A 24017-nucleotide genomic window follows, 5' to 3' on the forward strand; every position below is an offset into this window, starting at 1 on the left:
GGAAAATGATTAAACAACGTAAGTAAAGAAACTGAATTCTAAAAAAAAAAGAAAAAAAAAATCCAAGTTAAAAAAAATTTGATAGTCCAGGCAAGTGGAATTGTCCAAACAACTGAGTGCTTTGCTTAAGGCTCAGGATGGCTCCTGGTCATTTAATTCTGATGCGCAAAATATATTTTGAATACAAGATGATTTAATTTAGTTGGTTTAATCCACAGTTTCAACTTTTGCCTTTTCTTTTAAAACAAGGTTCATAAAAGCATCTGCAGAAGCCTTGTTTTGATTATCCTTTATCTTTCAGTCTTAGATTAGTATCAGTTTTTCCTCTTGCTCGTAGTCCATTGTAGAAAATACTATAGATTTCTACAGCATGACCAAAACTCCACATTGTGTTTGCAATTTTCCGTAAGAGTTGTACAGTATAAAGCAAAAATGTTTGCTTTAAGAGACATCTGCTATAAATAAAATGACTGTGTAAATTTTCAAGAGAGCTGCACAATTGCTGTAAAGGCTCAAAACATGAGCCTTCTAGAGCGGGTTCCAGCAGTTTGTGATTTTCCAATGAGTCAACAGTGTTTACCTCAATGTTCTTCAACTGCACCCCCTACCCATACTCCTGGTTCCTCCATCCTCCCCCTCCACCCCCTGCCCCTGAAATTGCAATGAAATTAGCCTGTAATGCTTTCAACGCCCCAGTAGATCAGCTTTCATTCTCTGGGAAACATGTGAATGGCATTAAAATATGCTTCCCACTCTCACAAAATATTTCCTCAAAATGCTTGAGAAACTCAAACCAGTTACCTCAGATTCTGATAGTATCTTTATTGAATAGCATCAGCTAGCTTGAAAGGGTCAGCCATCCCGGTCAGTAACACATATTGTTTAAGAAGTTTCCAGACCTATTCAATAAAGCCCTGCCTCAGAAGAAATTTGTAAGAGAGAAAAAAGACAGACTGGCATTCCTTCTTCCAAATTTTCCTGTTAGCGTTCTTTAAAAACAAGTAACAGTGTTCTCGTGGGTTTTGTTTTCTTTTTCTTTTCTTTTTTTTTTTTTTTGCCCCTCCTGCAGCATGTGGAAGTTCCTGGATCAGGAATTGAACCCATGCCATAGCAGCGACCCAAGCCACTTCAGTGATAATGCCTGATTCCTAACCCACTGTGCCACAGATAACTCCATAATTGCTTTTTTTGAATGACAGAAATTTTTATCTTTCCTCAAGTGAAGATCTCCATAGTAGTTGTGGTCAGAAGCTGAGCTGAGAAATCAGTAAGAATGACAATGATAGCCCAAATATCCTTTGACGTTCAGAGGATGGCAGAGCCACTTTATTAAAAAGGGACATTAAAGAATATTAAAAAAATCCTCATTTAAAAGCTCTTCATGAATGTAATTTATATTTTTTAATACAGAAAGTGAAATCAGAGCATCAAATGGTACTTTAAAATTCAAAATATAAAATTCTGTAGAATAACAGACATATTATATTCATTCAAGCTTTGACCTTAATAAAGGCTTCAGGGGTTGATGGAGAAATATGGAAATTAAGGCTCATTATTTTTCAGATAACAAGAAAGGCAGCAGCAACTTGTGTGAATATTTCTTCATTTATTTACTGCACATCTAGTATGAAAGTATTTTTCAGTATTTATAGAAATATATCTTAAATTGCTTTTTCATTATAATACCCCAAAGGGAAATTATCTTATTGGAGAATTGATTTGCTATCAAATAAAATTGAGATAAGAGTTTAAAACATCTAAACTAGTCAAAATGGTAGAAATTTAGCTCACAAGTACTACTATGTTACAATAGCTATATATATATATATATATATAAACCTTCCCCTATTTTTTATTCTCAAAATTGATTAACTTTTTTTTTGGCAACGGGAGAAATGCTGGGCTGCCACTTGCTCAGACAGCAAGTGTCCGATGCATACAGAAATTACATAAATTGTTATGACTATCAAAACCAATTGCTGCATTTTCTTAACAAAATACTTCCCCCTCTTATAAATGGTTTAATTTTCCCCTATCTCTTTGAGTCCTTTATCTTCTCCAATGTCCTACCCTGCAATATGTGTGAAATTTTATCAAAAGCTTTCTGATATTACCATAAATTACTGTGTACGCAGAGCTATTGCTTATCTGTCAAGGGGGCTTTTTTTCCCCCTTTCTTTAGCAATTTTCTTCATTTCTATATATGTAAACGGTTTTTCCCTGCTATTTCTTACCAAGGACTATACCTTAAAGGCTTTAACTTTAGTAAATCTGTCCATAGAATATCCTCATGATACCACAAAGGGGCAACAAAAGTATTTTAGTCCAACTGTTCTTTCTTTACTAAGTATTTGGGGAGAATAATTCCTATATGGAGGGACACATTCTTATATTAAATATAGAAAATGTACTTATTGTATTTAATGTATTTCCTACCATTTTTAGTTCATTTAGTTATATATTTTGCACACAATGTCTATTTACCATTTTCCCAGTTATTTATTTTTAAATCTCTTATAATATGTTTCATTAGTGCAACATGGTAAATGTTAATCTTTTGATAGGAATTATTTTACAGGGCTCTATTGTATCTGGTTAGTCATAATTTTTGACAATGATATAATTATCTTTTCTATTGTGAGCTTCCTTAAAAATATTCAAAGTTAATTGGATGAATATTATATTTTGAAAAGAAGTTATGATGATATCCCATTATGGTCTGTATAATCTGAAAAGAGGCTGAATATTAGGGTTGTTTTATTACTGCCACAGGCAGAGATGGAGTGAAATTTCTATTTTGGGCTGCACAGGGAAAAGGTCACTTTGAAGATTCAGGCTTTAAGGAGAATTGTCATGATAACAGAATATCTAAAAACTTCTTTGAAGGAAAAACCATAAAGCTCTAGGTGATATGCCTGGGGTCTCATCAGTCGGCTGGAATTCCTTGTTTTGCTCTCAAAAACTTGTCCTGCCATATCCCTAATTTTAAATCCTTTGTAAAAATTAGACAACTCATCCTTCCCTCTATAACACACATCACATAATAGCCTCACAAATGGATTGAAAGCAAGATAGGAAAGATGCATCCCTGAATCTATCTAAATCTCTGTTACTGAGATCTACACAGTAACAATAGAAAATGTTCATATTTATCACCAAAAAACTGTGTGTGTCAACAGTGTTCAGATTGTTTTCAAAGATAACAAGGAAGATAAACAATGAATGGCACAAGCAAAACCTTCAAACTATCAGGCTTCCTTCTTGAATGGTAATTTTCTTCTCAGCACAAGTACAAAGAGATGCCTTAGCACTCTGACCACAAGGCATGGCCACCTCTGCACATGTGACAGGAAATACACATAGGCCTACATGTCTTATTACAGCTTTTTCATCCCTGTATTTCCTGTGCATATTTAATGCCTTTGATGAGTATAAAATTGAGAGTCCTGCTTCTGGTGAGCATCCATTCTGGGTTCCACACCCACAGCTCACTACAACTAGCTATATGAGCTTGGATAAGAGTGCATAACTTCGGTCCATCAGTTTCTCTATCTTCAAGATAATCATAGAAACTACATCAAAGTGATTTTTTTTCCCTAGCCACAGCCGTGGCATTTGGAAGTTCCTGGACCAGGGATTGAATATGAGCCAGAGCTGTGACCTACACCACACCTGCAGCAATGCCACATCCTTAACCCACTGCTCTAGGCTGGGGATCCAACCAGTGCCTCCACAAAGACAAGCAGGATCATTAACACACTGAGCCACAGTGGGAACTCCCCAAAGTGATTTTTTTTTTTTTAAGGATTAAAATTGTTCATATATTTATCTATTACCAAATTAGTAACTAAATGTATTTACTTATTTAATTTAGTAGACTTCATTTGGGGGAACTCTTTAGGGTTACATAAAAATTTCACAGGAGGTACAGAGTTTGAATGTACTCCCTGTTCCCAATTTCTCAGATTATTTACATCTTACATTAGTGTGGTACATATGCTATGACAGATAAACCAATATCGATGGATCATTATTAACTAAAGTCCTTAGTTTACATTAGGATTCACTCTGTGTCATACAGTTCTGAGTTCTGACAAATGCATAACATCATGTAACATACAGAATAGTTTCACTGCTTTAAAAATTTCCTGTGTCCACTTATTTATCCCTCCCTCCCTCCCACAAAGGCCTGACAACCACTAATCCTTTTACTGTTCCCATAATTTTGTCTTTACCAGAAGGTCATATCATTGAAATCATATGCTAGGTAGACTTTTTAGATTTGCTTCTTTCATTTAGCAACATATATTTAAGATTTCTCCATGACTTTTCATGACTTGATAACTCATTTCTTTTTATCACTGAATAATATTATTGCATGGATATATGGCTGTTTGTTTACTCATTCACCTATTGAAGGGCATCTTAGTTGCTTCCAGTTTTTAGTTATCATACATAAAACTACTATAAACATGTGTGTGCAGGTTTTTTGTGTGGATGAGTTTTCAACTCTTTTGGAAAAAAGCAGAATTGCTGGATCGTATGGTAAGATTACATTTCACTTTATAAGAAAGTGCCTAACTGTCTTCCAAAGTGGCTGTACCTTTATGCATTCCTCAAAGCAGTAAATGGTAGTGCTTCTTGCTTTACATCCTTGCCAGCATTTGGTATTGTCCTGTCAATGTTTTGAATTTTATCTATTCTTATAGATAGGTATAAGTATCTCATTGTTTAATATACTTATTTTTTAAACACATATTTATTAGCTTAGCTGTTCTAAGGACTCAGGTTATAGGAATGAATAAAACAAGACAAAAAAGCCTTTCATGGAGCTTGTATTTTAGTGGGTGGAGGCTAGACACAAACAAATAAAAATAGTGGGCAAATGTATATAATATATAGGATGATGATAAGTTTAAGGGGTGAGCACTATGACTTTAAATTATGTGGTCAGAGGAGATGTCACCCAGAGGATCACATCTGAGCCAAGAGTAAAAGTAAGTAGTCCTGTGGACTTTTGGGGGGGAGTGTTCCTGGCTGAGGGAATTAAAAAGTACAAAGGCCTAGGGGAAGGAGGATGCCTGGAAGGTTTGAGGAGCAGCACAGAAGCCAGTGTGAGCAAGGAGAAGATGTCAGAGAATTCTGGGGCCACCTTATATAGGACCTAGTAGGACAGGGCGAGGGCTTTGGGTGTTACTCTAAAAGAGGTAGAAAGCCATCGAAGGATTTTGAGCAGGAAATTGTTACGGTATTACTTATTCTTTAGAGCATCATTTGGCAAGATATACTGAAAATAGGTTGTAGGGGTCAAGGGTGGGTAGCAGAGAGACAAGTTTGGAAGCTATTACAATAATCCACAGGAGAGATGCTGCAGCTTGCATCAAGTTTAAAGAGAGTGGTTCTAAAGCACTTGCAATATTGCCCATCACACAGTGTTATAGCTATTTTTAAATTATTTTTTATCACCAAACATAAAAGTATAAAACATCCTTATTTCCTATGCCATGATTCCACTTACAATGCTATCATATTCTGATATTAATTATTCAACCATTTTCAATAAAATTATTATAACTATAGTTATGAATCTTAAAAAAAACTAGTCTCTTTGAAAAAGTTCTTACTGGATTAGAGTTACATGATATTGCTAGGATATGCCCTTTAAATAATTTTTCCCTTATTGGAATATATTTAGCTCATTTAAAATGTAATTCCATTTCAATTCGCAACCCTTTTAGCTAGCAAGTCAAAGTGTGATATGAAATAAAGGCAGAGGCTTATTAAAGTTTCAGGCTCTTAAACATTTTTTTTTCTTCCTCAGGAGAAGCTAAATTAGGGGGAGGAATGTAGTTACAATAGTTGTCATTCAGAATTATGAATGGGGGCACTTGGAGGTTCAGATCACTGAGAGTGGGACTGGGGAGATTGTAGGGAGATAACTATTTTTTAAACAAAAGATTAAATCTGGAATGTTAAATGTCCAGCTAGCTGTGAATGGGAGAAACTGAAATCAACCCTGCTATCCCCTTGCTTTCGCTCTAGATTAGAACAGTCACAGTGTCTCAGGGAGCCTGTGCCACCATCAAGTGTGCTACAAATGAGTAAAAATTCTAGAGAAATTCTCCAGTAATTTGCCCCCTGAATGTGGCATTAGACGGTTATCCAAATTGAGCCCGAAAATGACCTAAGTGTTGATATAAATATAGACTTTAGTTCACTTAAGAAACATTTACTGACATGCTCTATATGTGAGGAGCTCTTTTAGGAACTAGGATTACAAAAATAAATAAACCAGAAAAAAAAAACCCCAAAACAAACAAACAAACAAACAAACAAACCTCCCTGCCTTATAGAATTTACATTGTAGCATGGGAGAGAGTTGGTAAACATTTAAGCAAGCGCATATAGAATATCATGTTACATTGTGATAAGGGCTAAGTAGAAAATCATGAAGCAGGGTAAAGGCTTGACAGAGTGCATTTTGGATAGGCTGTTAAGGGAAGAGTTCTCTGAATAAATGACCTAAGAATGAGACACAAATGCAGCAGAGATGTAAGAATGTGCCTATTCCTGGGGAAGGCATTGCAGGTGGAGAAAATTCCATGAGTAAAGGCTCTGAGGTGGGAACATTTCTGCTGTGACCTAAGAAGAAGGCCACTTGACCCCCTACTCTGAGACTGAGGAGAGGATAGGAGATGAGGCTGATTGGGAAGCCATGAGTGGATAAGACTGTCAGTGTTAGGCTCTGATTTTCCTTTTGAAAAGATCACTTCATAGAGCAGGAAGAGAAAGGAAGCACAGATAGAAAGGGAAGGTCTAATCAGGCAGCTATTGCAGGTACCCAGAGAAGCCTGGGCCTTGGGCTAACTTGGGAGTAAATAAATCTGAGGTACATTTGTAGGTAGAAGTGACAGTGTTTGTTCATGTGAGAGAAAAAGAGAAGAGATTTGGTGACAAAGGTGATGTTTTACAAAATGAGGAGTTGGGAGAAAGAAGTTGGGATGCAATGGAACATTTTTTTAAAGTGAGGAAAGTATGTTATTTTCCTATGTTCCCCACAAAGCCCACAACACATCTGAGAAATAAAAAGCAATTTCTATTGTTTAAAAAAGAAGTATAAGTTAAGATAAAAATGGAGATGGACTATTTACCTTTACTCACTTTAAGATGGAGATCAATAATTTCTATCACAGTGATTCTTGAAGCATGTTCTGTGGCCAGTGGTGGTCTTTAAGTGACCTACCAAAGTGCCTCAAATGTACACATGGTCCTTCTCATTATTAACGAAAAATCAAGCTTTATTCCAGAGACCTATCTTATCTTTATTTACAACTAAGAGGTTTTTGTTTTATTTTGTTTTCCTAGTAACCTATGATATTAACATTTGGTATTTATATACCAAAAATATCAACTTGTCCTGTAGACAAATTCGGTTTTATACTCCAAAGTGTTGACAGTGCTTGACAAAATTCCCTCAGTTTTGAGGACAATTTGTTATCTGTGAATCAGAAATGTCTAGAGTTGGGCATTATTTTAATTGTTGTTATCTGTGTTTTTTAATTATACATTAATTTTTGGTTTAGTTTAATCACTACTGTTTTCATTGCTTATGGGATGTTACACTACGCTTACCATGCGTAGTCATGTGTATTTGATCCAATAGTATTTTTAGATCATAATATCCCCAGAGCATTGAATCCCAAAGTACTGTGATTTGAATATGAATCATCCATACCCCCTGTTGCTAAAACAGATGTCTACATAATTTCCCTCCTTCATCCCTTAAGTTGGTTAGGCAATGACATTTTATTGTTATCACTGAATTCCTTTTCCACTGGAAGATGTGATCGGGTAGGGTATGTGAATTATGGAGTCTTTGCTACGATCAAATAGCTTAGTTGACAGTTTAGATCAAATAGTACACACAAATCTCTTCTAATTTCTTCTAATTTCTTCTCTTTATCCTGGGTCACTTTAGTGATGAATTTTGTATATTTTTCCTCTTTAAGTTTTCAGATGTACAAAGAAAAGTGAATAGAAAAGACATTTAAAATTTGGGAAATTTTCCCTATGTTTCATTTACAGTCACACAGGTCTGAAATTAAGTTGTGGCTGCACTAATTACTAGTTATTTGATCACTGACAAACTACTTAATTTCATTGCCTCAATTTTTTCACCTGTAAATTGGAAGCATAATATTTTCTACCTCGTTAGGCTACTATGAGGTTTTCTACCTCATTAGGCTACTATGAACTTTATTACAGGTCAGGCACTAAAGTGCTTTGCAAAAATATCAATAAGAAGATGACAGTAAACATGTTAGCCAATATTTACAGCACACTTATTGGAACAATAAATGATTTAAAAAACTGTTCTGGTCAAAAGTTAAACAATTTTAGTTTGACAGATTTGAATTTGTTACCAAAAGTACGACTTTTTGATATAAAGAATGAGTGAAGAATTGATCCAATGTAGAAAAACACACTGTAGAATATCTTCCCATTAAATAGGATAAAACTAATTACAGAGACTCTTTTCATATGAGTGAATGTATTAATGGCTAAAGATAAAAGTCTGCATCAAGAATACATCTAAGTGGAGTAAAATTCATTCTCTTCTGGAGATGTAAATGGTTATGGTCAAATGAATTTGTTAGTATATTTTAGGTAGACATTGATTCAAATGGTTCTTTTCTCCTTATTTAAGCAAAAGAGACTAAAATTAATTTTAACAGATCTGGCAATTATCTGATAACTGCCAGCTTATTTTGTTAAAAATTACCCAATAACAAAAAACTTTGATTATCAGAAATCTTGTCTTGAAAAAGCCACGCATGGAGGGCTAAATGGACTTGTGATGATAATCTGGAAACCAAAGTTTGCTCCAAGAAGAGGACAGACACCGCCAAAGCCATCCCCCGGAATAAAAATAAAGAATCTTGGGAGTTCCTATTGTGGTGCAGCAGAAACAAATCTGACTAGTATCCATGAGGATGTGGGTTCGATCCCTGGCCTCAATCAGCGGGTTAAGAATCTGGCGTTGCAGTGAGTTGTGGTGTAGGTGGCAGACACGGCTGGGATCTGGCATTGCTGAGGCTGTGGCATAGGTCGGCAGCTACAGCTCCGATTTGACCTCAAGCCTGGGAACCTCCTACCTTGGGAACTTCCATATGCCACCGGTACAGCCCTAAAAAGACAAACAACAACAACAACAACAATCATTCCGGCATTGCCATGAGCTGTGGTGTGTAGTTCGCAAAAACAGCCTGGATCCTGTGTTGCTCTGGCTATGATATAGGCTGGCAAGGGTAGCTCTGATTCGATCCCTAGCCTGGGAACTTCCGTATGCCACACCTGCGGCCCTAAAACGCAAAAGAAAAAAATAGAGGATCTGGGTAATAAAATAAAATCTAACCTTTTTTCCTTTGTGTTTAGTCGTTTCACTTGCTCATAGGATACGGCGTGTGGAGACCTGGCTCTGGGTCCTTCAGCCGGAGTGCCTTCTGCGAAATGGTGGCGAAGGCACCTTAGTTGACACCTCAGCGGACTGGACGTGTGCAGAAGCGCTGCGGAACAGCACCTCAATTCCAAATTGCGGTGATGGGCATGCGTAAAGATGCACGGCGCACTGGGACGGGGTGTGAGCAGTGCGCATGCGTCTGCCTCTGAGCACTCTGCCCCCTCCTCCCTGAGGAGAACCCTGAACAATGGCCGCTGCCCACAACCTGATGCTAAGTTGTAAGACACTTGGTCCTTAATGTAAGAGCTCTAGCTGGTGCCTCCTTCGTTCTTTGATCAACAAATGAAACTCTCCTTTGCTTGGAAACTCAACGCCACCCTGTTCTATTGGTGCAAGTGACGGCAGGGCAGGCCGAAGAACCCTTGTTGGAGAGAGACTCTGGTCCCTAACAGGTCAGTGAAGACATACAGGGCAAAAGTGAAAAAAATTCCCTGGCCGGATCGGCTGTGGCCCGGTAATGTGCATAACAAAGAAATGAGAATGGAGATTGTTTTCCCCTAAGTCCTTATGTACAAAAGATTATTATTATTAACATTTGCACAATATTTTCACATTTTATTAGGTACAACACAACAACGGATTTTAAAGGGGACAGGGAGGGAAGAGATGAGGGCAGAGGTCAAAAAAGGAAACAGCATTTCAGTACTTTGTCATTACTTCCGGGTACCATTTTTCCCACAGCCTTGCTATGTCCTCTTGGAGAGGAAATCAGACCATGGCTTTCTCCTAACGTTATTAATTCTTATTCTGCGTCCTGGATTGTCAGATACCCCACCTGCCTCCCCATCCCCAACCCTACCCATATGACTTAGTCACTAAGGTCAATTTATAAGTAGTAATGGGATGGTGATAGCAAAGACCAGTGGTTATAACTAAGTAGGTGTTTTACTAACTAGGAAGGCTAAAAATATAGACAAGGTTTTAAATAAGAAGCACAGTGTGAACTCAATCAAATTTGTGCACAAGTGAATAAGCCTGTGTCAATAGTTGTCCATGTAACACATAGTGCTATTCTTGTGTAGAGGCTCACCTACTGGTGAAACATCCCTCGCTGCTGGTAAAAATTGGGCAGCTGTTAAAAATTTAATAACCTATTTTAATGAATGTAAAAGGTGTGCAAGGCATTATAGAATTTCAGTAAAGAAAGAGAAGTTTTGGGGTTTTGTGAAATGATTCTATCAGGAACCAAGGCTAGGAGTTATGAGGCTAGTTGTAAAATGCATTCCTAAAATGATAAGTCAGAAGTTGTAAATGAAACCTATCCCACGGACAAAGAGATTGGGCTCTGATGGTAAGTTTTAAGACACTTGGTCGCTAATTTAAAAAAGCCGTTTCCCTCCTTTTCTGACTCTTTGCTTTGGATCAGAAAACAGGCAAGAGACTGAGAGATTTGGTTCCTAAAGCTTTGAGAAATTGAGTCACATTTATGGAAAATGAGTCACAGCAATACTCCAAGTGCTTGGTTTCATGATACTCCCTGAACCTAAGTCTTAGCAGGTGAAGAGTTGAAAATGGCCTGTAACCTGAAGGTTGTGTTCAATGTGGGGTTGGAGATGGTGCAGCTAGAGCCCTGACAGTACATTCCTGAAATTCTGCCTGATTTCTCTTCCCTCTGATTCCCAGCCTAGGAATGCAACAGGTCTAGAAGGACACTGAGAGTAAACTTGCAAAGCAGTTGAGTTTATATAGTTCCTTTTTTCTTGCTTTAATCAATGTTTATTTCCTATGATTTTTCTGATAAATTCATTAATCTTCATGGTACTGTTTTCATACACAGTATAACACTTGTTTCCTATGGTTTCTTTCTTGATGAGACAAGCTAACAGAGAGCCTAAAAGCATTTCCCTTACCTAGAGGCAGCTACCCAAGATGTAAACATTTAAGGAAAGACAAAATTTTTCCCCAAAGTCATGAGGTCATGAAGTCCTAAAACTATGAATGGCCTCAGGACCCTAATTCAGAGTCCTTAACTGAAAGAGGGGAGGAGGCCACCGTTCTTATTGCATATGGAAACCCCAATATTCCTCCAGAGAGAGAAGCATGGCAAAAAGAAGTCTCTGACCTCTAATGTTTTCAGATATTTATAAATTAAGACTTTGAGGATTATCAGAATCAGATCAATTTTTAACCATTTAAGCTAATGAAACTACATCTAAGCCAAAGCGTGGTTAATACACATCAGAGCTAGAATGGCTACATTTAAATTTCTGCTGCCATTTCCTAGCTATGTGACCTTTCTCACAGTTACTTAATCACTCAGTTTCCTTATCAATAAAATGAAGACCATAATCAAATCAACCAAATAAGGTAGATTATATGAAATCAATATGTGGAAAGTACTTAGAAAAGTGCCCTGTAGCTCACATTGGTAAATACTATGTAATGGTTAAGTTTATTGTACTTGACTAGTTCTTAAGACTAGATCTTAAGTTCTACAATGTCAATTATCACTAGAGTATTACTAAAATGCTTCTCTGTCTTAAGGTTAGCCTTCTGCAAAGTATGAGAATAATAGTGCCTAAAATGGTAGGCTTAGTGTGTGTGTGTTTATGTCTCCAAATAGGTTCTTGTTGTTACTATTTTTAACATTATTTTGTTACAGTCTCAATGCATGCTATTTAGTGTTCTTAGTGTTTTGGTTTTTTTTTTTTTTTTTTCTTTTAGGGATATAAAAGATATAAAAAGAGTGACTATTTTAATTCTTCAGTACCATTTAAGGAATTCGCACATTTGCTTACTCTGGAAAGTGTGCAATTGTGTTTACTAAAACATATGGATGTTTACTATAAATGCTTCATTCCTAGGATCTGCTTTCACATGTGCATATCAGGCATAATGATAATATTTTAACCCTAGTAAGGTAATGCAGGCTATATCAACATGTATAATGTGCTTCTTAAGTTCATTTTCATCCTCATGTTAATTATTGGAGTAAAATGCAAATATTTAATTGAATGTAAAAATTGATCCTATACATATTTATTTGCTCTCTCTATTCTCAGAGTATGTTTAGTATGATTACTGAAAGCATAATTTCAACTGACTTCTATGAAAAAGATTTCAGTCACCTGAAGTAACAGCCTGCAGCTGTCATTATGGAAAGCCCCCAAAAGGAGCTTTCAAAATCTTGGGAGGATTTCTTAAATCTTATGAAAAAGAGAAAGAAAGTAAAAGCAGATTTCTTCTAAAAAAGAAATATGAAAATGTAGTGGTAAAAACCAGGGAGTTCTTAATCTATTGATATTTTTAACTCTTACTACCCAGTTTTCTCTTTCATTGTTCATTTTGCATTATTATGTGTCTCATTTCAAAGTACTTAAAAATTGCTGCATATTCTTAAGCCATGAAAACAGGTGAAATTTGAGATGTAAATATTTTATCCTTTAGAAGTTCATGCAAAATTGTTTCTTTAAAGGGAGGCATACCAACAAGGAATAAAATCAATGCATAAAGTGAAGCTAGAATATAATATGGTGTGGTTCACCTTTAGAAAATATAAGCAAGTTTACATGATTTTATTTCTATCAAAATGAATCTTGAAAATTTCACTGATTATACATCTCCTCTTTTAAATGTATTATTTAGAGGATAAAGGAAAAAAATGCTGATGAAAAATTAATGGACCAAGAAGGGTTTTGTAAAACCCAGATCTTCTTGTTACTATGTTCATAAATAATATGTGAATGTTACAGTCCAACGATTTTTTTTCTGCCTTATTTAGGATACTGTAAGCCAAAATATTTTACATGAATGCGTTTTTTTTTTTTTTTCTTTCTCTGTTTTTCTTTTTTCTATTTTCAAGTTACACTGTGTTTTTGATATTATAGCAACTTGGAGTTTGTACCATTAAATGTGACCCTATAAAGGGCCTCTGATACTGTACTTTGTTACATTTATGTTTTTAAAATATAAAAACAATATACCCTTGAGGATAAACAAAAACTCAGAATTGCACAGTTTCAACTCATTTGCAATGTGACTTGTTCAACACTACATATAGTATACCTATTTTACTCATAAAACAGAATATTTACAATTCTTGCACTACCTCTAGAATCTCAAGAATTTTAACTTTTGCATTTCATGACATTTTAAGAAAATATGTTGGCTATTGGCCCCCTAGCCTAACCTTGGATTTTCGTATAATTTTAAAAATTCTAGACAAAGACAAGAGAACAAAGTGACTTACGTAGGAACCATTTACATGTGATACTCTTTTGTCTTTTGATTTTGGAAGCGAGTCCTATGAAGACTTACCTATCTATGAGAATGATCAGAAGGGATTCTATAATATTATTTATAAACTTTCTTACAATAATCTTTATTAGCAATTTTCCTCAAAAATATCTTATCCTTGTATCCTTCTTAGAATTTTAGCGGAGGTCAGAGCTATTCCTGCATCCAATATGAAATTATACAGACACCCTCACATACACATATTGACAAACAAAACAAATTGAGAGACATGTTAAAGTTTATATGAGTCATTGCATATTTTTTAAATGCCTGAAAGGTTAAAAAAAAAAATCTACCAGGACAGGTATGGAAGATCTCTCCATATTTTCCATTGATTTTCCTATCCATCAATATTCAGATTTTATTCAATAAAATCTCAAAACCCAGGAGTTCCCATCGTGGATCAGGGGTTAATGAGCCCGACTAGCATCCATGAGGATGTGGGTTTGATCCCTGGCCTTGCTCAGTGGTTAAGGATCTGGCGTTGCCACGAGCTGTGGTGTAGGTCCCAGACACAGCTTGGATCCTGAGTTGCTATGGCTGTGGTGTAGGTCAGTAGCTACAGCTCCAGTTCAACCCCTAACCTGGGAACCTGCATATGTCATGGTGCGGCCCTAAATAGACAAAAGACAAAAAAAAACTTCTCAAAATCCACTATACTCTGTTTCTTGCATGTGAATTTCAGTAGTACTCACTGTCTCTTTTTTGCATTCAGAAGATGAGTTCTGCTTGTGTTGCTCCCTAACTTGCTACATAGCTTTAGGCAAGCCATTTGACCTCTCTGAACTACTATTCCTTAATGTGAAAATTTGGATAAAAATATTGCACTCTATCTCCAGAGTTATTGTGAAGATCAAAAGAAGATAATATACACTATAAACATGCACATATAGTGTAGATAAAAGTATTTATCTAGTCACAGAGCATTAGATCCAAATAATTTTTTTCTTAGGGAGTAATCCATGGCTCCTCATCTTTATAGACACCTACTTTTGTTTTATTCATTTATTCTGCAAACCTTTATTGAATATTCTACTTCTGAGGGATAAGTGTACAGTGGAGGTGTTCATAAGGAATGATGCAGGTGAGATATCTGGAAAGTAAAAGTATCTGGGTCTCACTTTCTGTGCCAGCCCTTACTGTTGAACTCCCTGGGATTTAATTAGGAGCTGTAGCAAGTGGCTGTACAAGGTCCATACTAAGTGCCTGGTTGTGGGAGGGATGAAATTCAGCCTCCTCTTCATTGCTGCTTGGGCCATATGCCCTGACAAGAAAGGTGCTCCATCGCTTCTAAGCTGGGGGTTCCTTTTTCTAGTCTTCAAAAGCCAAAGTGTGTGATAACCCTGAGTCTCTTCTTTTGGGATCAGCAGTCAGGTAAAATAGGATTATTAGCCCTGTAAGAAATACCAGATTCTTTAAGACATATTTTAGGAGTTTTAACCATTTGTTATACTATACTACAGGAAATTTGCTGCACTATATTTTTCTAACACCCCCACAGATTCTACACATTTCAGTACTGTACCAGAGGGAAAACACTATATCAACAGGACAGAGCACAGCACCTGTAGAAGATACGATGACATGTCTTTCTTTTTTGTGTGGGCACTGACTTTCAGCTCTCAGGCTCAAAATATCACCCATATTTCAAAAACTTTCCTATCCTCATTTTTGCAGTCTCATTGTAAAATAAATTTGAGTTGAAATTCCTTGCTATTTCTGCAAACTTCAACTTAATTCGTGTTCTGAAAGTGTGCTATTGATATGGTTTGGAAAGTTTTAAATCTTGGATTGTACACAGAGAGAAGTTAAATTTCTAAATATGAATGTCCAATTAATCTACAAAGGGATCTTTAAATATTGCCATGTATTCTGTCCTCAAAAATCCTTATTTTCCATTCATGCAAAATCATTACATAATCCAAGGATATAGAATTATTAAAGCAAATAATAAATTCTAAAACTTGCAGCTTGTTCCTGGCAATAATTACATTGATTGAGGCACTGTGAATTTGAAGTAGAATGTTTTTGTGAGTTGCTGCAGGAGAAAACTCCTAGGCTTCATAAATCTAAATTGAGTGACTGAGAAAAAAAGAAAAGGTCTATAAAGCTATGAATACCTAGTCTAGTAAAGGATGCAAAATTTTCAATAAAGAAATAATTGGTAATCTTGAATTCAGTGACAGAAAATTATAAATCTGTCTCTTTTATGAAGTCTCTTGTGTGAAATATGGATGAGTTGAGGTTATAAAAAAGCATGTTTACCAGCAGGAGCCTAAATCAACAGCTTTGAACATAATAGTTCAGAAAGTAGCAGGGAGCCACTGTTCCTGAGATGGGAAACACTGACATTTATTTAATTTTTTACTTTCCCACTGTATCCATTTCATCTCCTGCCCTGCCCCTCTCTACCTTTGTCCTTGGTTAAAATAAACCCTCATGGCATTAAATCTGTCTACTATAGTTAATTACTTCAGTTATGTGCTAAAGCATTTAGTTGCAGCACCTTCTCTCTATGGGTTTTGAAGACACGGTTTAATATTAGTTTGTATGGTGGTTGCTGTACATCTTCAAACCATAAACACCATGTCAAGTGCTCCAAGGAATAATAAAATATTAATTTTGAGACAAAAAAAATTAAGTGCTTAAAGAAGAAGCTGTTGTCTATCCCGCGAGTGGCTTTTAAGACATTGATATCTATGCTTTAAACATAACTATTCTTAGTTGTTCAAACCACATGTAACATGCCCTAAGTAACTGTCTGCCTCCAATTGTGTAGCCCATAGATTGAAACCACCAATCCCGTCTTTCTGTCAGAGCACAGTTATTAAAAAAAGACTCCTTTTCCTTATCTACAGCCTTTTATTTTTTAACAACATTATGCCAATATAAAAGACTTGCTATGTCTTGCAAACACTGAGAAGAAGTAGATCTGATGCTTAAAGAAATAGTAACAACTGAGTATTTTGTGGTATGTGTACATACAGATTTGTGAATGCTTTTCCATACGTTTTTCATTAAATACTTTATTTGTGAAAAGAAAGCTCCAAATGGCAAATGGAAGTCTTTTCCTCATTCATTCATAGAATAAATATTTGTACAGCATTTTTTTGTGAGTCAGAGTTGATACACAAACGAGTTGTTTATTCAAAATGTTTATAAAATCATTAAGACAAAAATGGATAGAAATAAGTTATTGTCATAAGAATTGATTTAAATGCCACTGGCTCTCAATAAATATTGAGCAATGATAAAGTGGTCTCAAAAATTTTAAAAAAGCAAACAATCTTTTTTTGGCTGTACATTGCTGGCCTTGAAATTAAAAGTTGCATACATAAGTGTTACAGTAATTTGATGATGGCATCTCCTTTTTTAATTCACTACCAATTTTCCTGCAAAGCAAGTGCACTGTGAATGCTTGACTCTTAAACAACAATTGTTTGTAAGTGGTTTGTAGAATTAGGGTAAGATGGGAAGGGGTATAGAGGCAAATGCATTGGGGGAAATTGCGAAGAGGACTGACTGCAAACTTTAGGACAATTCTTGAAGCAGAGGAAATGCCGGTGGAAGAGCTGTAGATACAGGAACCATCAACCACTTAGAAAAGCCTCAAAGCAACAAGATAAGAGGATGGTGGAGAAACATCATTTAAAGAGTAAGGGTTTAAAGGGATTCCTTTTTCTCATCAATAATTTTATAAAATATACATGGCCTGCATGGATTGTATGCACACATTATGTTGAGGGACATGATGTCATGAGAATCTCTTTTCTGTTAATGTTCCCAGAACTCTTTGATAAAATCAATACTCATAGTCCTGATTCATTAAAAAATACATCTGTCTCTAATATAATGAAAGCTTATGGAACCAAGGTTTTTAAGACTTTCCTATTTAATATTCAAGACCTGGATGGCCAAAGAGGATAGATATCTTACTGATTCATGGGCTTAGCAAATGCCTTCAGCACAGTGTATTTAATGCCCAGAATTGGTATGGCATTCATACTGGAATTGCTGTTAGAAAGATCCATTTGACTTCACAGACAAAACATGTTTATAATCTTATAATAGCCTGAAAAAAAAACACCAGGCTATTCAAAAAGGTATAATTTCTAATTACCATCTCTTTCCAATGGCTTAGTCTGTTTTAAGTCTCTGCTCTTTATTTTGTTGCTCTTATATGCTGGGGTTTGTTTGGCTTAAATGTTTATTTCTTCCTAGGGTGTTATGACACCCACTATTTTAATTTCTCTGTCAAGCTTCAATTTTAATAGTCCTGCTAGGAGGCAGATTGAGGAAGCTGGGCTTGGGTATTGAATGATTACATCTGGAATTGTGTCCACCCACAGGAAGAAGCAACTGCAAATAGTAGAAGGAGGCGAAGTCTCAAAGAGGGCTGTTCTGTACCCTTGGCGTTAATCCCTGGTGAGGCATTTGTCAATTTACATCTACAAACCAACCAGTGCTTCTACTGACTCCTTTTCAAGTTGTTACTTTTATCACTCCTCTGTGTCATGCAGGGAACACAGTATGTCCTCAGATACATTTAGTATCATAGATGCAACAGCACTCAAAGTATTATTTGTCTATTTGTCTCTTGGAATAATACACCTCAGCAAGGCTTGAAATTGAGCTAAAAATGGGATTTTTTTTTTAACCTGTTGTTGTAACTCAGCCTCTGCTCACCAGTGCCAAATAGAAACACACAGACAGAGTTTGGGGCAAAGAAGAAAAAAATAGCTTTATTGCTTTGCCATGCAAAGAGGGCCACAGCAGGCCAATGCCACTGTGTCCCCCTTAGGAGATATTGGGAGGTGGTTTTATAGTTTTGGGAGTTAAAAAGTAGAGTCACAGATAAGGAACAGGGTAGAGGCAAGCTTGCATTATTTTCAAAGCTGGTGTTCAATGGTTTGGTATAACTCAAAGATATTATCTATATTCTTTGAGGAGGGACCAGGACCCTGCCCAAAGGCTGCACCATGGTCTCTTGATGGCTCCTCTCTGGTCTCTGCATCCCCTCCCTTCCCTGATTAGCAACTGTTTGAACCTTCCCTTTGGAACTCAGGGAAGGTCATGGAGGCTGAAACTTATTCCCTAAAAACAAGAAATGGGGGACACAGAAAGGCTTGTAGATATGAAACCCACAGAGCCCTGGTGGGTTTCATACCTAGTGTCAATGAATTCAACACCTGAGAGTTGTCTATTTTCACTAACAAATACAAAGGTAACTAAAAGAAATGTGCCATTCTGGTGTGCAATCTTGATACTGGGGGAAGCTGTGAGTATGTGGAGGTAAGGGGGTCTAAGGAAACTCTCTGTACTTTCTGCTCAATTTTGCTTTGAACTTAAACATACTCTAAAAATAGTCTGTTTAAAAGGGGAGTTAATACTCCATTTATATAAATGGAGATGATATATTTAATATTTTTAAGAGATTTAGTTTCATGCTTCAGGTTGATTTTATGTTTGCTGTTATTTACTGTTTAAGTTGCACATATTAGTGAATTTAAGTCTTCAGCTAATTTTTCCACTGTTTGCTGAATGCAGTTTGCTCTGAAGTTGTAATCATCATGCTGAAAACTATAAGCATGTTTTACATTACTTTTCAGCCTAAACATCTGAAAGAATGACTGTAATAAGCAAGACTTTGAGTTATAAAGGTGGCAATGTAGAAATGCAAGATACTTGCTTTTGATATTTCTATATTTAACTGTAATATGGAAAGGAAATAGAAAAGTGTATGAAGAGGAAGAACACTAGAATAACTGAGAAATCAACCTTGTTAAAAATCAAGCTCAACATTGAAGACTCTTTATTTTTCTCTTTCTTACATGTTCATTAATCTGCCTTTATGTTTTATTCACTATTTTGTTAATAAAGATCTAATCCTTTTTTTTTTTTTTGCCATGTAGTGATCTAGAAGACACAAAATCTAAATCAGAAATGAAATGCAGTGCTAGACTTTAGAGTATGTATAAGGTTGTTTTTTTTTTTTTTGTCTTTTTGCCATTTCTTGGGCCGCTTCTGCGGCATATGGAGGTTCCCAGGCTAGGGGTCTAATCGGAGCTGTAGTCACTGGCCTACGCCAGAGCCATAGCAACGCAGGATCCGAGCCGCATCTGCAACCTACACCACAGCTCACGACAACGCCGGATCGTTAACCCACTGAGCAAGGGCAGGGACCGAACCCCCAAGCTCATGGTTCCTAGTCGGATTCGTTAACCACTGCGCCATGACGGGAACTCCATGTATAATGTTGAAAGTATATTTGATAAAATGTAAATCAAACAATCTAACTCACCCCAAAATGAGCATGGGTATACTTGAGTCACACTCATTGAATAAAGCACATGCTTTAAAGGGAGTAAAAACTTATACCAACAAAATCTTTCTAATCTCCACCCCACATGTATTTTGCATGCAATACTCAGGATTTAGAAATCAGAAAACAGAATTCACAATGTGAGACTTGGTTTTCAGAATGTTGAACAAAGAATTTGACACTGTTCATTGCTCTACAAACCAAATTTTCAGAATCCCAGAAAGCCAAAGCCTGGCACTCTGTGCAGAATGATGTGCTTGGATCTGAGAGAGAAGAAATTCAACAGTACTGATACAGTCTCTCTTGATATGATAGAGTCCTAGTGGCAAATGGATTTTTTCCCCCAAAAGAGATTTAATTTGTTTTCTCAAACTATAGACTTCTTTTACATCTACTTAGAATATGCAGTTTTATTTTATTTTTCTTCCTTCAGTTTTGTTTTTGTAGGGGAAGTGATTCAATCACTCAGAGACTCTATTAGCAAAGGCCATTTGAGGGATTCCTAAGTGCTAGAAGGTGCTAACTTGTCTTTTGTGTAGCCCCAGATACACAGAGAAAATTTGATTCTCCCACACTAGGGTAAAGGTATTAGCTCTACACCACTAAAGTGCTGGCTAGTTCTCTTCTCCCTGGCTCCTTTTCAAATAAGTTAGCAATAAAAGTTGTGTACAGAAGAAAGAACTAAATGCCAGCTAATTCAGACTGCCCTGCGTTATTCAGCAGATTGTAGGGGCAGCCAGATTTCCTTCATATTCACAATAATCGTGGAATGTTAGAAATAGTTCAAAATATATATATTAAAAAGTAGTCTTCTATAGATTTGAAACTGGCTGTCCATCACCAGAGAAGAGAACAAAGCATGGGGATGTTGATACGCACACAGACTGAGATAGGCTATCCTAGTCAAACACAGCAAAGGAAACCACAAAGAAACAGGAAGAGGGATCAAGCGGGAATCAATATGTAACAGTGCAAAAAGAAAAGTTTGGATTTAAGTCCAAGCTGCTAAACACTGGATGAGCAGGTTCATTGTTCTCTTGAAAAAGAAATTGCTACTTCAGCATTTAAAGCAAGAATATGTTCAAGAAAGCCCCTTTTAGGCTTTGGCTATTTCACACCATCCCATTAAATTGTATCATTGCATACTAATGAAGCACAGAGGTGGTGAAGGGGGTGGTGAAGGGATTGAGAGAGAGTGACAGAGAGAGCTTGAAAGAAGGAAAGAAGGATCAAGCCTCTTTTTTTCAAAAAGTTTAGAATTTAAAGTTCTCAAAAGCAGAGTTCTCAAGCTACTAAAAAATTAACTCCTCCCCCCCCCCAATTTTTTGAGTAGTATTAAAAGAAATCTAGTGACAGTTTAAATAGGAACTGAGATAGAAGTTCAGAGGAAAAGAGAATGAAAAGAAATGTAAACCCAAACAAACAAACAAAAAAATATACTTAGTCAATCAAGGTGAGTTTGTGTGAATTATTCCAGCTTCTCTACAACAATTCTATTGTACCACTGCAGCTGCTTTTCTCAACTGCCAGTGGCATTAACTTTTAAAACTTTAATTTTCCAGTCAGATGCCAAGCATACCTGAGCTCACTTATGATGGGCGTGATTAGCCATGCTTGTTAGGCGTAGTAACCGTGGGGTCTTTACTGCAATGAGAAATTAAACTTTAAAAAGTCATTCTGATTTACAACTATACAAATTCTCACAACATGGTAATAAAGAGGCTACATGATGAAACCTGACAGGATGTTAAGCTTATTGCACAAGTGTGGACAGCTGAAGAGGCAAGAAATAATACAGTTGTCATGGGGCTGTTTCACCTCAACACGGAGCAAACAAAAAGAGCGTTGTTAATCAGTTCAACTCTTCGGCTGGATAATCCTAAACCAGTAATTGATAAATGGGAAAACCATACGGTCTCAACTCTGTGATTCATAAAACACATGAATATTCATACCATCTCTTTTGGTCAAGAGGCATTCTACATGCTTCTAGGCAGGCTTTGAAAGAGGAATACAAATAGTTTCTTGCTCAGCAGTAAAATACTGCTTCCCTTTTAAGGCCTATTTTCTCCCATTAAAAGTGAAGTTTAGCAATACACAGAGGATAGTAAACACAGTAAATGAAGGTAAATGACAAATGGTTCCATAGGAAGTTCTATACTTTAGCTTTTTCATACAGCTACATTTGGAAAAATGTGAAACCTTTAAAGGAAACCAAATACTTACAGTACCAGAGAAAGCCTGGTGCCAATATAGCATATTCATCCTGGAAAAATTTATTCAGTCTCTGCATTTATAAGAATCATTTATTTTATCCTCAAATCTTAATATCTGAATTACTGATATGCTTGATACAAAGAGTCTATCTGTGGACAGTAGTCAAATAATTTTCAGCATAATGTTGATGTGGAATATGCTGCTTATTCTTAATAAAATCAGCTTTAAAAGTACTTAAAAATAAAATTTGTGGCATCTGTATCAATTACTTTTACTTCTAAATAATGTATCTAAGTTATAGTGAAACACACTCTATGCACATATCAACAGAAATTTATGCGCTAAAGCACATAAGTTAAAATATTGTAAATACAAGTATATTTTAAGCATATTTGCAGCTAGAGACCTTGTGGGAAACCATTTGTAAAAAACGAAGAATTTGTTCACAGTTTTATCTCTTGCAGAAATTGATTTTCATATGTGACTTTTCCTTAAATCAGAGCACCTGTTGCTATACCTCATTTATGATATAAAAATCATGTATTATCCCAGACTTCAAAAGCGGAGGAAGAACAAAAAATTAAGGAAAATAGTGGTGCATTTAGCTATACAAAAAAATCAATATATTTAATATAAGGATATTCTTCAACATTACTCAGAATACTAGTAAATGCTAACAAAATGACCATTGCAAAATGAGACTGATAAAATAGATATACTGATGTGATGGAATTCCACACAACAACTGAAAATCACAGCTTGAAGAATAAGTGATATGTGCGAGGTCTCATGTTATATTATAAAAATGGGTTAAAATTGCTCAGGCTGTATAAGCCTGATATAAATAGGATATATATACATATGTATGTGTGTGTGTGTGTGTGTGTGTGTGTGTATAATTAGTCTACATGTTTGGGGGGGTCTCTTTCAATCCCCAGATTTTCCTTTCTCTCCTGTAGTTTTCATCAAATGTGTTAATTCTGCCTGATCACTCTACTCAAGTCCCTTTCTCTGAATTTCTGTTTAATCAGAGTTTGATTTTAAATTCTCTTCTATTACATTGGTTTTGTCATTCCAACTAATATGCAATTTGAAGACAGGGGAAAAATATTTATATATTTGTGTGTATACTTCCAACAATGCACATAAGAGTGTCAACATATTCTATTTGTGACTGTTCTTAGAATTTTCTATTATTTGGATTTTAATGAAATTTTAAAAGTAAAAACCTCTGGCACAATCCACATGGAGAAAGAACTTCTCCAACATGAATACATCCTTTTTCTTTTCACTCTCCATCAAAAAGTAGAGAATTTTAAAGCAGTGCAGTGATCCATTTTTTTGTTTGTTTGTTTTCTTTAACTGATAATTTTTATGCAAATCTTATTTTACATACAAAATGGAAATAATTTTTCCTAGTAGATAATGCAAGCTTTTGCATAAAATAAAAACAATTCAGAGGAAGTGAAATCCTTTATTAATTCCTACTCTTCACAATAACTGCTGTTAGTAGTTTAGTGTGTAATTTCTAAACTCTACTTAATTGTATGTAAACCTCCCACCACCCAACATTTTATTACAAAAAATTTCAAATGTACAGAAAAGTTGAAAGTATTCTGCAGTAAGCACCCACAAGCTCACTACTTAGATTCTACAATTAACTTTTACTATATTGTATCTTAAGCTTTTTTCTGTAAAAAAAAAAAAGTCATGTGCCTTATT

General features: G+C 35.9%; 1 long non-coding RNA gene across 1 annotated transcript; it reads left to right on the forward strand.

Annotated features, from left to right (window-relative positions):
- Positions 1–9671: 9671 nt before the first annotated feature.
- LOC102158855 (uncharacterized) lies at positions 9672–19650 on the forward strand. Its single transcript, XR_014805169.1, has 2 exons — positions 9672–9912; positions 18106–19650. It is a non-coding gene; the product is annotated as an uncharacterized LOC102158855 (long non-coding RNA).
- Positions 19651–24017: the final 4367 nt, after the last annotated feature.

This window comes from Sus scrofa, chromosome 6 (assembly GCF_054392235.1).
Source record: "Sus scrofa isolate SSC_HxYL_T2T_F1_AM1 chromosome 6, Sscrofa_HxYL_maternal_Yorkshire_Landrace_v2.0, whole genome shotgun sequence".
NCBI classification, from domain to species: domain Eukaryota; kingdom Metazoa; phylum Chordata; class Mammalia; order Artiodactyla; family Suidae; genus Sus; species Sus scrofa.